General features: G+C 37.9%; 1 pseudogene; it reads left to right on the forward strand.

The window, feature by feature from the left end:
- LOC124616670 overlaps positions 1–16,368 on the forward strand; it is a 104,924-nt pseudogene that overhangs the window by 49,216 nt on the left and 39,340 nt on the right.

Here is a 16,368-nt window from a genome sequence, read left to right on the forward strand (position 1 = left end):
ACCCTTTCACACCTGCACCTGTCATGTGACCAGCAGTGAGACATTCTGCAAGACCCGCGATGACAGTTGTCAGTGAGTATGACAACGACATAGGGAGAGGGCGTGTGGGGCAGCATCGGATATGACTTCAGGTCACTCTGACAGCACAGCAGTATGTCATGGACATCCTACATCCTCATTTGCTACCTCCATGTCCAACGGAGTTACAAGAGACAGACCAGTGAAAACATATCCAGTTGTTGACTCACAAAACGGTTTTGAGCTGTGACGCATGTAGTCTTAAGTGAATCATTCATACAAAAAGAAAAGAAGAAGAAGCTAAAGTCAGAATGTGAAAAAATTGGAGAATGGAATAGATATTTGAAGACTTCACACTTGAAACTCCCAGTTTTCCTATTGTGAAAGTGCCTTTGTGACCATATGCATTTCACTGACAATAAACTTTTTTTTTCCCCCTGGGTCTTGGCTCCATATTTTTTCATCCAGTTGAGTCAGAATACTTGCATTGTATTTGTGAGGTATTGTTTCAGTCTTGCAAGCTAATCTAAAATAGAAATCCCTTTTGCATCCTAGAAAACAATGACCACTCTTTCTCTCCGATTAAGTCACCTTGGCTATTTTTGTGCAACTGCTGTTTCATTTCATCCACGGGAACAGATTGGTGCATAGAATCAGTTGTGTGTCAGATTGTCCCAAATTGTTTTTCACATTAGGTTGTAGTCAGGCTTCAACAGACATGCCACTCACTTTCTGGTATGGCCACGGCATCAACTGTTTTGCACATCTTTTTAATTACTGATCTTGCAATATCACACTGTGTTCTTTCTCAGCATTTTCATATTTGATTGTAATTCTAGGAAGTAGTTCATGAGTCATCTTACAGAGACATATGCCACATATGAATTCAGCCACCCATTCCTTAACTGTTGACTATGAAGGAACTCCCCCCATGAACCATGGACCTTGCCATTGGTGGGGAGGCTTGCGTGCCTCAGCGAGACAGATGGCCGTACCGTAGGTGCAACCACAACGGAGGGGTATCTGTTGAGAGGCCAGACAAACATGTGGTTCCTGAAGAGGGGCAGCAGCCTTTTCAGTAGTTGCAGGGGCAACAGTCTGGATGATTGACTGATCTGGCCTTGTAACATTAACCAAAACGGCCTTGCTGTGCTGGTACTGCGAACGGCTGAAAGCAAGGGGAAACTACAGCCGTAATTTTTCCCGAGTACATGCAGCTCTACAACTTGACTAGAAGAAGAGATCGGTTGGTAGGACATGTTTTGAGGCATCAAGGGATCACAAATTTAGCATTGGAGGGCAGCGTGGAGGGTAAAAATCGTAGAGGGAGACCAAGAGATGAATACACTAAGCAGATTCAGAAGGATGTAGGTTGCAGTAGGTACTGGGAGATGAAGAAGCTTGCACAGGATAGAGTAGCATGGAGAGCTGCATCAAACCAGTCTCAGGACTGAAGACCACAACAACAACAACATGAAGGAACTGACTCCTAATAAGTAAGACGATGCCTGTAGAAAAGTACAACAAAACAGTAATCTCAAAAAAGGACAGGATAGACAGTACATTCTGTAGGACATATTAAAAGTGATTGGTAAAAGAGACTTGGTGTGTTAAATGCAGCTTTTGGTTACATGATAATTGAATTGGATAGATAAACAATCTACTTGCTAAGTGGCGGCAGAACACACACATAAAAGAAGATTATAATTAGGCAAGCTTTCAGAGCCAGTAGCTCATTCTTCAGGCAGAAGGGTTGAAGTGGAAGGAAGAGGGGTGAAGGATAGGTCTAGGAAAAATTGTAGATTTTGAGAAAGTTACCCAGAACTGCAGATCAGGGGAGACTTTCCAGATGGGATGAGAAGGAAAGACTGATTCCACATCTACATACATACTCCACTAGCCACCATATGGTGCATGGCAGAAGGTACCCTGTCTCACTACAATAGTCTGAATAAAATTACTTGATAGTTGACATCAATCACTTGCCGCAACAATGTTGCCACAATGGCTACCAGCTACCGTTTGGTTACAGGTGACAACAAACAAGCGGCTCACTTCACAAATTATGTTAAACGTTTAACACAGAGCAATTTTTCTAGTGGCTGGTGCAAGGTATGTCAGAAATGTTGGATACTCTGTCGACTATTGATTTAAAGTGACCAGTGACTGAACTGGGGAAGACGACCCGTTTTGTATCCCTGACTGTAAACTTGTGTCCTAACCCAGCCGAGAAAATTGTGGTCAACAGTCTGCAGCAGTACTAATATCATGATCGCTTTGTTCATGGCGATTAAAGCTAACGCTTAAGGGTAAACTCAAGACAACAAAAACTCAATTTCAGGGCTGAAAGCAAATTAAAATTTCTCCGTTTCATTTGTTACCTGTAACTATCCTTACTCTAGCTGCACATGCTGCCATGTTAGAAACCAGTGAACAGTCCATGTGGGCACTTGTTCGTGGATTATAGATGACTGAGGCAGATTCCAAATGAAGAAATAGTGACAGGAAGAAAAATAAGACCAAATAGAACAGTCAAAACAATGATGAAAAATGATGCAGCAAAGTATTAAAAATAAAAAAATACATTTAAACCAATTAATTGAATGAAAATAATAATCACACTCTTTTGGTTAGATTTAGAAATAAAAATGTTGCTACATTGATGAGATTCAAACCTACGACATGCTACACATTAGATTAATCTGCCAACCATTGTGCTATGCCACAGCACTGCATGAAGTATTTATATATGTGAATGTAGTGACCCAGTTGCAACTATGAACTGCAACCTTAAAAATTTCAGTTTCACACAATGTAGTGAAAAGCTTATCTAATGTAAGATGATCTCTGTGAATATGATAACTATATGTATGATACTGAATTACACCTTGTGCTGAGTTATTCGGTAGTGTTTGGTTAGTGCTATGAATGAAATGTGTGTCTTTCATTAGCATTGTTAATGTGTGTTGTTTTTGGTGTAGCTATCGCGTGTCATGAAATACATAATAAAAGTGTCGGGCTCGTAATTTGGGATACAAATACATCAAGAAAGAATGCTGAACCAGGAATTGGAAGTGACTGGCCAATTTTGGTGGAGTTTGGCAACAGCAGACAGTTCAAGTGTGACGCTGACTACTCTTATTGGCGTTTGAAGTGCCAACTATCAAGTAATTTTATTTCAACTGTAGTCAGTTCCTTTTCCGTTCCATCTGCCAATCGATTGAGGAAAAAGTGAATGTCTATATGCCTCTCTATGAGTCCTAATTTGTCGTCTCTTATCTTCGTGGTCCTTACGCATAATGTATGTTGGTGCAATCAGAATTGTTCTGCAGTCAGCACAGTGTTCCTCAAAATCCCTCCAGGGATTCCCATTTGAGTTCCAGAAACATCTCCATAATACTTGTATGTTGTTGTTTCGACCTACTGTTAACAAATCTAGTATCCTGCCTCTGAATTACCCCAATGTCTGCTTTAATTCGACCCCTTGTGGATCCCAGACACTAGCATCCTATATGTGATGTCCATCACAGCTGAGCCACACTGTAGTAAAATCCACCCAACAAACGAAAGATGATTATTCGCCCTCCCTACCATGACCCTCACAAGTTTGTTCCATTTTATATCACATTGCAATGTTATGTCCAGATATTGAAACAATGTGACTTCATTCATGACACTACTAATGCTGGATTCTGGCATTATGGATTAGTTTTTCCAACTCATCTGCAGTAACTTATATTTTTCTACATTTAGGGTTAGCTGTCATTTATCACACCAACTGGGAACTTTGCCCAAGTCATCTTTTATCCTCCTAAATCACTCAACGATGACACCTTCCATACACCACAACATCATCAGCAAACAACCACAGATTACTGTCCACTTTGTCCATCAGATCAGTTATGCACATAGAAAATATGAGTAATAGCGCTCCTATCACACATCCCTGGAATGATCCTAATGATACCCTAGTCACTGATGGACACTCACCGTCGGGATAATGTAGTGGGTTCTATTACTTCAGAAGTCTTTGAGCCACTCACATGTCTGGGAACCTATTCCATGTGCTTGTACCTTTGTTAAAAGTCTGCAGTGAGGCACTATGTCAAATGCTTCTCGGAAATCAAGAAATATGGAATCTGGGTTTGTGAATTTTGTGATGGCAAAGTTAGAGGAGCAATGCATCTGCATTAAATTTTGCGTGAAACTCAAGAAAACCTTTACACAGACACACCAAATGATGCAGGGAGCCTATAGCGATGAGTGCTTAAGCCATACTTGGTGTTATGTATTATTCACACGTTTTAAAATGGCTTTACAAAAGTCAAAAATAATCCTTGTTCAGGATGCTCTTAGATGTCCCCTGATGACGCTTGTGTCAGGAACGTCAAAGAAATTGTGTGTGGCAGTCGAAGATACACTGTCTGAGAGATTGTAGAAGAATGTAACATTTCAATTGGATCATGTTATGAAATGACACAGCATCTTGGAATGCATTGTGTTGCCGCCAAGTTCATTCCACGGCTCATGAGTCAAGACCAAAAAAACTTTTGGATCTCACAAATGAGAATGAGATGTTCCTTGCGAGAATAGTATGACCCCTGCAGACTTCTTTTTATTTCCAAAGTTGAAAAGGATGAAGTTTTGCAATGGTAGATGAGATAAAAGAAAATTCGCAGACGGCACTTTATGCGACCCAGCAAGATGTGTGTCAAGACTGCTCCTGGAAGTGGAAATGATATTGGGAGCAGTGTATCAATTGTGGAGGAGAGTATTTCGAAGGAGACAATCCATAGTAATTAAAAGATAAGCATAGAAAATTTTGTGGACAAAGTTTTGGAATTTTTTGAACAGACGTCGTATGACAAAAGGGCATGCTGAGTTGCCCATGAGCGATGCTTTGTACTGATTTGTGGACATAAACTTATTGGTCTCTATGAAACTGATTAGATTCAAACCCAGAATATGTTCAAGAATTCTGCAGCAAACTGATGTTACGGGTATTGGTCTGTAATTTCGCGGGTCTGTTCTTTCGCCCTTCGTATATACAGGAGACGCCTCTGTATTTTTTTCCCCAGTTGCTAGGTCTTTCTGCTGGGTGAGAGATTCACAATAAATACAAGCTAAGTAAGGGTCCAGTGCCATATAGCACTCTTTGTAAAACCAAATTGAGATTCCATCTGCAACTGGCGACTTATTTGTTTTTAATTATTTCAGGCGTCGGGGATGCTTACGAGGGTGGTTTGAAAAGTTCTTGAAACAGAATAGAAAAAATGTACTTATGTCACTGAAACTTTTTTGTTTTTCAATGTACCCTGCTTGTAGATTAATTCACTTGGTCCAACAGTGTTCCAATACCTCGATCCCATCTCGACAATGATTTTCCTCCAGGCCTATAAAATAGTTGTCAACTCAGGCTATCAATTCTTCATTTAAGTGAATCTTCATCCGCAAAGAAAAATTTTAAGTTTAGGGAAGAGGCACGTGTGGCAACAATTCATACCTTAGTTTGTGTAATTTTACCATGGCGATGGTACATGCATGCGAGCGTGCATTTGCTTGATGCTAGACGACTTTCTTCCTTATTAAACCTGGCCTTTTTCGCATATCATTTGTTGCAATTTGTCCAGAAGGTTAGCATAGTATTCTCCAGTAATTGTTTGCCCAGTGGGGAGATAATGTACAAACAGAATCCCCTTCTCATCCCAGAACACTGATGCCATGCTCTTCCCCGCTGAAGGAATTTGGTGGCGCATCCCAGAACACTGACGCCATGTCCTTCCCCGCTGAAGGAGTTTGGCGGCGGAGATTCAGCATGTTTCCACTGCCTTGATTGTTGCTTTGTCTCTGGGGTATAGTAGTAAACCAAAGTTTCCTCGTGGTCACAAACCAGCACAAAAGATCTTGTTTGTTTCTCCTAAAACAGGCCAAACATTGTTGTGATATGTCCATTCTCATTCGTTTTTGACACAGCGTCAAGAGTCGCGGCACCCATCTTGTGAATACCTTTCAGATGACATCTGGCAAGCGTGAGCAATTTCATGCACTCTAAATTGGTGATCCTCCTTGATCATTATGCGGACTTTTGCAATGATTTCTAGAGTAGTGACACGTTTTGGCTGACCTATTCATGGATGATCATCATCTAAGCTCTCCTGACCAAATTGAAATTCATTTATCCACTTGGCAACAGTTGAAGACAAAGGAGCAGAGTCCCCTGGTGTTTTCTGGAAATCGGCATGAATGTCCTTCACTTTCATACCTTTCTTTATGAAGTATTTAATCACTGCTTGAATCTCGACCCGACCCCCCGTCCCGTACCGTCGCGTCTTTGCAGATCACTGCACAGGAACAACAACAGAGCCGTGTCACTGCCACAGCTCTCTTCCAAGAGCACTGACATGGGACGGGTTTACAGGCAACAGTCCAACGAATATCATGTGAACAACTTGTGCTAGTGCTGGCCTCTTGTGGTGATTGTTGTTAGGTGTCTTTGTGCTATTGTCAAATGACGGTATGTTTATATGATTCTCTTGCATGAATGATTTCTTAAATGCAAAATTTAAAACATTTATCTCCTACTGCCACACCAGACTGGTCAAGTGACTTGATGGAATTCTTTGACTCACTTAGTGATTTTACATAGGACAATAAATTCCCCTGCTTCTCAGCCAGATCTTTTGCTGAGGTATGACAGTGGTAGTAACCTTTCCTTGTTGCCATTTGGCATTCTCTTTTGAACCAAGAGTGCAGTAGCTTTTCCTTCCTCAGTATTTTCCAAATTTCATTGTTAAACCGCAGTGGCTCTTTTGCATCCTTAATTCGTTTACTAGGTACAGACTTGTTGAGAGTGCAATTCACGATCTGTTTAAGCTTTGACCATAATCTCTCTACGTCCATCTTAATGGAACTAAGTGATGTCAGTTCTGTCTAAGTAAGATGCTAACATCTGCTTATCTGCTCTTTCTGGCATGAACATTTTCCTAGCCTTCTTGACTGATTTATTAATTTTTGTAACCTTAGTTGTTATTATGTTATCATGATTATTAATCCCCATCTCTATGCTGAAGTCATTGATGATATCTGGCCTGTTTGTAACTACAAGGTCTAAGATATTTCCATTGCATGTGGCATGGCAAACTAGGTGCTCAAGACAATTTTCGAAAACCACATTCAAAAGTGCTTCACAAGATTGACTGCACCCCCTGCGATGAAGCCATAGGCTACCATCTATACTCAGTAGGCTAAATTCACCTCCAACTAGTATTGCATGATCTAGGTATTTATGTGCTACTGTCTGTAGACTTTCTGTGAATGGCTCCAAAACTGTCATAGCAGAACTGGGTGGCTGATTATCCATTAATTAACGTGATTTCACCTAGACTTGTTATACGCAACCAGATAACTTCACTGTCACAATCAGCTTTGACCTCAATAGAGACAATGGACACTCCCTCTCCTACAGTGTCTAACCTGCCTTTCTGATATATATTCCATTAATCACTAAATATGTCAGAGCTTTCTGCTCTCGGTTTCAGCCATCTCTCAGTCTCTGAGAATAATTTGAGTGCGATACTTTCCTGGATGGCAGTAAATTCGGAAACTGTGTTACAAGTACATTGACAACTGATAAAATTTTGACAATCTACACTGGAGTGAATTCAAAAGATAAACCTCAACCAACATTGAATGTATCTTGGTGATAAAGAGCCCAAATAAATAAATTGATGATTTTATTCCATTTCATCTGATTGAATGAAACACACACAGCATAACTACTCAGAAAACAACTATAGTGCTGATTACATTTACTATCATACATGTAGCACTCTGAGAACATTTCACCTTGTCATAGTAGTCCTGTGTTTTGGAACTAGGCAGTGCTTCATTTCACAAAGCGAAAGGAATAGCTTGTGTAAAAAACAAAAGAAGGGGAAATAGTGGTTGCTGGTGTTTTTAACACTATCATTCAATTTAGTTCCTATTGTGAACTTTGCAGCTAGGATATGTAAATGCTCTGAGACTGCTATTGATAATATCTTTATGAACAAATCTAGGGGAAAAACATCATATCACAAAACCAATAGTAAATGGACTATCTGATCACGACGTGCAGCATCTTGTGTTAAATGTTGAAACTTGTCAGGATAAAAAAATATTAAATCTGAGTACAGGAGGATAATAAATAAGCCAGAAATTGAGGAATTCAGGAAATTGCTCAAAGACATGAACTGGAGAGATGTTTACCTGACTCAAATGGAAAATGCAAAGCATTTATTAATAAAGTTACCTCCTCTTTTGAAAATTGTTTTCCCCTAAAGGTAACTCAGATCACACAGAAGTCAAAAGATAAACCATGGATTATACAAGGAATAAAGATATCATGTGGGGCAAAAAGGAGACTGTATCTACTATCTAGGAATGTTTCTGATATTAGAATTGTAATGCATTACAAAGAATACTGCAAAATATTGAATCAAGTAATCCAGAAATCGAAGTAGCTTTATTAAGAGAAAATGATAATTGTATCGGGCAACAAAATAAGAACTGTTTCAGATATAGTGAAGACAGAGAGAAGTGGGGCCAAAAAGGAAGTGGAACAGATAGCTCTAAAAGTAAATGAGACTTTGGTAACAAGTGCATGTAGTGTTGTAAATCTCTTAAGCAAGACTTAATTTTTGTTACTGACGGCTCGTGGTTATCAGGTTCGGTGAATGGTGCAATGGAGTATCTGGGACCAGTCTTTGAAGAACATCGTGTAGAACCTATTCGAGGAACTTTGAATTCCAACCATTGCTTCTCAGTATACTTACTCCTTAATGAAATTTGTTGCAAGTTATATATCTATATTTCCAACAAGTAGCTCAATACATATTATCAATACTAGGAATAAGAAAAATCTACATAAAGACCTAAAATCACTTATGCTGGTCCAAAAGGGGGTCCAATATTCAGGAACACACATTTTCAATAAATTACCAGCAACCATTAAAAACTTGGTTTCAGATAAAGCACAGTTTAAACAGAGTTTGAATGACTTTTTGATAGGCAATGCCTTCTACTCTATAGATGAATATCCTAACAGAGACTGTTAGGCCAGCTTAAGTAAAAATATGTTAGATATAAGTTTTGACAGCACTTGGTTGCAACAGTCAAAATTAGGTATTTTGTGTATGATAAATTTATTAATAGTGCATAACAATGTTTCATTCTGACAGCGTATTAATTCTGTAAATATTAGCTTTTCCAGTTTATTGTATTGTATTCACCTATTTTGACAATCTCATGACAAATGATCAGGGTAGTATTCATTATATTAAAATGTTTTGTGTTATACATTCTGACATGTTCCACACCCTCGAGAATCATCTCATTTTTTCGGTGTATGTAATGAAAACTGAATCAAATCAAATCCAATCACCATCTCTCATCATGTAATAACTTCACTTCTTCTTCTTCCCTTGTCGTCTCCTGTTTTTCCAGTACTCGTCCATCTCCTCCTCATGTTTTTCCCCCTTTATTCTATTCGTGTTGTTCTCAATCCCCTATTTCTTCTGCATTGAAAGCCTTTTATTTTTATTTACTTATTTTTTTTTATTGAGGTGAGTCTCTACGGACTGTGTGGTAACAACCGACTTCACTCTAGTGTCCAGGTCTTGTTCTTGCTCCAGGTTTGACTTCCTGCCAGTATCTTCTGAGCCCCTGCAAGAAGTGCCTTTTTATGCTCTTCAGATAATGGTCCTCACTGTCTTTCGGATGTTGATGCCATGTTAAAACCTTGGTAGTTGGTCACCAATCTTCTAAATTTGTTCCTTTCAGGAATTTCTCTCTGAGATACCAATCTGCTTAAGATCTTTTTCACATTCTTTGAACCATCTCGGCCTCGTTTTCTTAGATGGGATGAAACTCCATATTCTTTTTGTTAGTCGATCACCGTCCATTTTCATGAGATACCATAAAATAACAATCATTTCTTCGTAATGGATGCTGTGATAGGTTCTGTCTTGCTGCACGAGTCCTCATTTGCTCTCATTCGCCATTGTCCATCGACCCATCTATTACCTTAGGATTTTCCTTAATATCCTACACTCACGCTTTTCCAGCCGCTCAGCTTACCTTGTCTATTCGTGGTCAAAGATTTGGATGCTTATAAGCCCTCAGGTTTTACAACTGTATTATAATGTTGGAACTTGGCCCATATACTCATAGACTTTTTGTTATAAGTATTCTTTGTCAGTTGGTATGCTTGGTCTAACTTCCTCATCCCGACAATTGCTTCTTCTTTTAATCCATTCTCCAGGTGGATGACTTCACCAAGATACCTGAAATTCTTAACTCATCCAATTTTTTCCGAGGTTGGTTATCATCCATTCAGGTCCATCACAGATGTTCGTCATATGTTTTGTCTTTTGAATAGAGATCTGGAGTCTAACTTTTTTCAGCAATTTCTGACAGCCTATTTATCTTGTTGACTGCTGACTCTATGTTGTTAGCAAAAATGGCTAGGTCAGCCGCAAAATCTAAGCAGCCAATGCACACCCCTTTGTTCTTAGGACCAAGTCTGAACCACTCTTCATTTGTTTCTCCTTGGGCTAATAACTTTCTCCACTCTTGAATGACCTTTTCCAAGACACAATTGAAAAGGTTCAGATACCTCACCCATAAATTTAATTTTTGACACTGTGTTAGTAAGAGTTTGTTTGATCAGCTTTCTTTTCCAAAATATTCATTACTGCCTGTCAGTCGATGGAGTCATATACTTTCTGAAAATCAACAAATATGACCACATAGTTATTTTTCCAATTTTTTTTGTACCTGATCATGCTCTTCAGGTTAAAGATCTGTTCTGCGCAAGAATCGCCCTTTCGGAAACCAGCTTGATAGTCCCCAATCAGTTGGTTACAATGATCTTCTATTCTATTCTGTATCACTTTGGAGAGAATCTTATATGTAACAGATACTAATGAGGTACCCTTATAGTTATTGACATTCTATTTATCACCTTTTTTGTGTATACGATGGATTAAAGCTGACTGCCATTCAGTTGGTATCATCCCAGCTCTCCAGATCTCCTCAAAAAGTTGGACTAGTATATCTAGAGTTTCATTATTTGCCAGCTTCAGTAGTTCCACCACTATTGAATCCTCTCCAGCTGCCTTATTATTCTTAAAGTTGTTGATGATCTCTTTGGTCTCCTCTTTACCAGATGGAGATGAGGGGTAGTTTGTGGATTGGGGCACATACAGGGAATCTTTCTTTCGGTTCATCACAATTAAGTAGGTTTTCAAAGTAACGAGACATTATCTTGCAGTTCTCTTTGTTGGTCAGGCCGAGTGTGGTGTGCGTACTGTAAGACCTTCAGTACACACACCATCAGATTATTTGACTTGTTGCTCTAACGAAGTAAGCGAGTGTCAGCAATATGTCTCGTGGTCTTATCATGGCATGTTTATCTTCTGCCATTAGGTCAGACGATAGAAATGCCACTTGCACACTTAGAGTAGCAGATTGATGGTGACCAACTTTAAATAGAACTTGATTAATTTTCACACACATTTATTAAAATAATAACAAATATAAAAATTATTTAACTTGGTTCTGGATGCTATTTACAATTGACAATCTGAAGTTCCTTTGGTATTGGTACGTTAATCTTATTCTTACATATATCTCGGATACTTGACAAAAGTGTCTATACATTTATCTTCATGGCTATGTACAGGAATATGGTAATCTTATTAGGCGCAGACTGGATCTTGACTATGGACTGGCACAGACAATTGTAGAACTCGTACAGACTGGTACAGACTAATGCAGACTGGTACAGACTAATGCAGACTGGTGCAGACAAATGCAGACTGACTGATCGAAGGTCTTTACACCCGTTATAATACCTCGCACGTTCATGTATCACTGCGTGAGTGTGATGCGCGAGGAGAAAGTGTTCTATGTTAGCAGCAATCTCATTGGCTGCGTTACATATTAATACGCGGATCGGCGGAAGCAGAATTTGGTCCGTCTCTATGGCAGCGCCATCTCGTAGTGGGGAGATGGACGAGTGCTGCGCCTGCGCTGTTGTGCTTAGCGGGGCGCACTCTAGTGGGAAATTTGTGTACGCGCTGAATACGCGGAACTATGTACACAACACTGAGCTTTCCATTTTCGTCTCTAAAACAAAAACTAGGGGCTTGGTATCCTTTCAAATTCGATTTGAACGTCTGATAGAAGTCTCTGACATTGTTTATCTGGAAACGCTGATCGATCTGTTCTAACTGCTGTTTCTCATGCAGTAGAGTTCTGGCTGCATATTTTTGAACTTCATGGAATACATCAAAATCATCAGGTCTCCTGGTAGAGTTCCACTATTTCCATGCACTTGCTGTTTGGGCCACCACCTCACCACAAACCTCATTCCACCATGTATGATTCCTCTTTTTAGCTGTCAGGATTGTAGTATTAGCTGCTTGTTGGATCATGGAGGCAATGTCTGCCCATTTATGGGATTCAACTGTGAGTTACTGGTGGCATTGTTCCATTACGTTTTGATTGATTTTGAGCTTCGCAGTATCATATTTATGAAATTTATTTCCGGTTTTCACAGTCTTATTGAGAGGGATGAAATTAATTTTGATCTTGGAGAGGTGATGATCCTTTTACATTCAGTATGTTATCTGTAAAAAGGTTTCTTTCTATTATTTCTGATTGTTTGGTGTTGTTTCTTTCTTATTTCTGTAATCCATGCTATCATTGATTCCTTCTTCCAGAACTACTCATTCAGTAGAGGTCTCTAAAAAAAGATTAATCTTCTTTTAGCCATTACTTCTGATATTTTCTCAAAATTTTTGTATATCTCCTCATTACTTCTCATTTTCCAGCCATCTGTAGCTTGTATTGCAACCATTATTTTCTAATAATGCTCCTTTGTGGAACCTCTGTTCTGTCCAGCTTATAGTTCATCATTAGGCATCCTCATCCATGTAAGCATCCTGGTCATACCACTGTGGGATAGTGTTTAAATTTGTTTTTTTTAGTTGTACATTTCTTGTTGTAAATATCCTTTGTCAAACGATTTGCTCTGTCCAGTTTGCTGACTCTTGCATCTACTGTTAATTCTTCTAGTCCATTTTGTTGTACAGTTTGTCCAATATATTTAAATTTACTTACTAATGCTATTTTACATTTTTGTTTTTCTAAGAATGTTGATGCATTGTTTGAAATTGTCATCAATGTTGTTTTTTCGTCTGAAATTTTGGGACCAGCTCTCTTTGCTATTTCTTCCAAAAGATTTCTTTTAATAACTGTCTGTCAGATTTTTTGAAAGTATATCAGAATCATCTGCAGAAGCCAGGCAGTTTACCTTAATTCCATTTGTTTTTCGTCCTAAAACTATTGGTTCAATTTTGTGATTTTTTTTCTCCAAATTCCAATAACTTTCTATTTTTTCTAGAATGTAGTGTTACAGTAAAGGTGATAAACTGTCCCCTTGTCTAACACCAGTTTTTATTTCAAATGGTTGAGATACTTCTCCCATAAATTTAGCTTCAGTCACCCTATTTGCTAGTGTTTTGAGGATTATGTTTGCTTTAACACAAAATTCTTTGATGATTTTACCCATAATTTCTCTGCCTACCAAATCAAATGTTTTCTTGAAACCAATACGTGATACTATTATTGGTTTGGTGATTAACAGTCTGTGGAGAATTATCAATTTTCTAATAAACATCTGTTCTGTGCAGGGTCTTCCCTTTCTAGAGCTCCTTGAGATTCTCCCAGTTATTTGTCTAAAGTTTCTACAACTCTGTCCAGAGAATTTTTGATAATATTTTGTATACCACTGGCAGAAGTCAGGCATCTCTGCAATTGTTGACATTTTGTGTGTCCCCTTTTTTTCATAGCTGTGGATTAATGCTTTCAATAATCTCTTCAGCTTTCCAAATGTTCTCAAACAGCAGTTGTAGATCATTTGTGTGTTCTGACTATTTCAATAATTTTGCTGTAGTGGAGTCTTCATTTGTTGCTTTGAAGTTTTGGAATGATTTGATGGCTTCATGAATTTATTGTTCTGTTAGTGGAAAATCTTCCTCCAGATGTTGTGGGACTGCTATTATATATTGCTACAATGTGCTGTTATTGTTATTGCTGTTGTTGTTGTTGTTGTTGTTTGGTTGCCTGTTCTTCAGCACTATCTTTCTGTTTCGTTTATCTATTTGCCGCCATTTTAGCCCATTTACCGGTATTTTCAGCTTGTTCTTCACTTATTTGACCTTTTGGTGGCTCCTCTTGAAGAGATCTTATTTCTCAGCATTTAAAATTACATCATCTGCTGCTCTTTCGCATCTGAATTTCATCATGTCCAGTCTAGTTTTTTCATTCATTTAACCATCCATCTTCCATGACTCAAGATCCTAAATTTTCATCCTTATTTCTTGAACAGTCTCATTTCTCTTTTTACATTTTCCAGATGAAGAAACTTTTGGTCCTCAAAGCTAAGATTAGTATCACTTTTTTTATTTGTTTCTGCCTATGGCTGCTATATCTCTTTAGTTAGAATATTTTCTCTCTCTGTATTTGATTATAGTCTAAGTCTGAATATTTTTATAAGTACATTTATTGCTGTAGCAATGAGTAAAATAAATTGTATTGCACTGCCTGTAGCATGTAGCACCATTTTGACTGTTAGTCCTCTTGCTGTACAAAAAGTAGCTTTGATGATTACTTAATGCAAGTATTTTGTAAGAGCTGTGGAATGGTTAGTATCTGTTTATATTTTTCTGATTAATTCAAGCTCGTCAATGCACATCCTGTGTTAAGGAAATATTTGCACTGAATTTACTGTGTGTTAAATATAAGCAGTGGATCCATTGGGGTAGTCTTTTTGGTAGAAATATGTCAAGGTGAACAAAACAGGAGATGGTGAAGGAAGAGAGGGAAAAGATCAACATTTGCTTCTCATCAGCAATATAACTGGGTTGAAACATTCAGTGAAAATTATCTGTGACAGGAAGTTGTCAGAAATACATTTTTTGAAGAAACTTTATGTTTGTATAAGCATTTATTAAATTTAAAAATTGGATTTCATGTGTTAATACAAAAGGTAATGTTTTGCATTGCAGGCATGCTGAACCTGTCAAAGATGAAGAATCGGCCAATGATTCTTATTGGAGGGTAACAGTATGTATAACTTAAACTTGAGATTCTTGAAAATAAAGCTAGTCAGTATTTCTTAACAGTACTGATTTAAATACATCTAAAAGATCGCTGTTACCTAAATGAAAGTTGACGAGCAAAGTCTTAGTGGACATTTGTATAAATTTGTCATAGGTGTTATTTACAAGAAGAGTAAATAGTTTCAATAGGAATGTGGTGAGACATTTAACAAATGTGATGACCACACATTAATAGGACCTTGTAACACTACCATTATGATATTAGTATGCTTTTATGTAAATAACAGAAACCCTGTCCCTATGTTGCCACGTATAACCCTCTTACTAAAATTTAGTTTAGTTTCCAAATAAAATACACTGTGGACGGATAGTCCTGTTTATAGGAAAAGATAATCAATAGAGTTATCCTTCTTACAGGATTTACCGTGTGTTGCATCTAATGGATAAGTAAATTGGACTATTCACTTCTTTTCCTAAGATCTTACCCAGTGGCTAGATAGAAACACAGTATGAATAATAATATACTGAAGCTAGGACAACTCATTTCCAAGTTCATTTAGTGGTTTAAAACATGTACTTAATGGTCACCAACCTATCCTGGCAATGAAATAGTGAAGTATTGGAGAAGCAGAAATGTGAATTTTGCCTACTTTCTTGCTACTGTTTAGTTTGGCTTTTCGAATAAATTACCCCACTTAAACAATTTTGGGCTACATCTTTATACATTATGATTTAAAAAAAGAAAAAGCCCAGTAGATAACTTCAAGGAAGGTAAAAAAAATTAGCCGGGGATGGGGGGAACAACCTTTAGAAAAGCACTTTCCATAATCAAGAAACTTAAATACTTAGACACTAAAGCACACACTTTTTAACTGAACATTTCACTTAAAGAAAACCTCTTTCTTGGTGGAATTTACTTTCAAAAGCTATTATTCTTTGAACTAATTCTGTATAGCCATCTAACAGGTTCTAGTAACTTGGCTTCACTCTGATTGAATTTTATGTAAGCAAACTATAACACTTTGCAATAGTTAAGAAAACATTTTTATTATTTACACTAAAGCAATTTAAATGGTGCCTCTTTATATTAACTTGGCACTTCACTCTGATTGAATTTTATGTAAGCAAACTATAACACTTTGCAATAGTTAAGAAAACATTTTTATTATTTACACTAAAGCAA

Source organism: Schistocerca americana, chromosome 5 (genome assembly GCF_021461395.2).
Source record: "Schistocerca americana isolate TAMUIC-IGC-003095 chromosome 5, iqSchAmer2.1, whole genome shotgun sequence".
Lineage (NCBI taxonomy): Eukaryota > Metazoa > Arthropoda > Insecta > Orthoptera > Acrididae > Schistocerca > Schistocerca americana.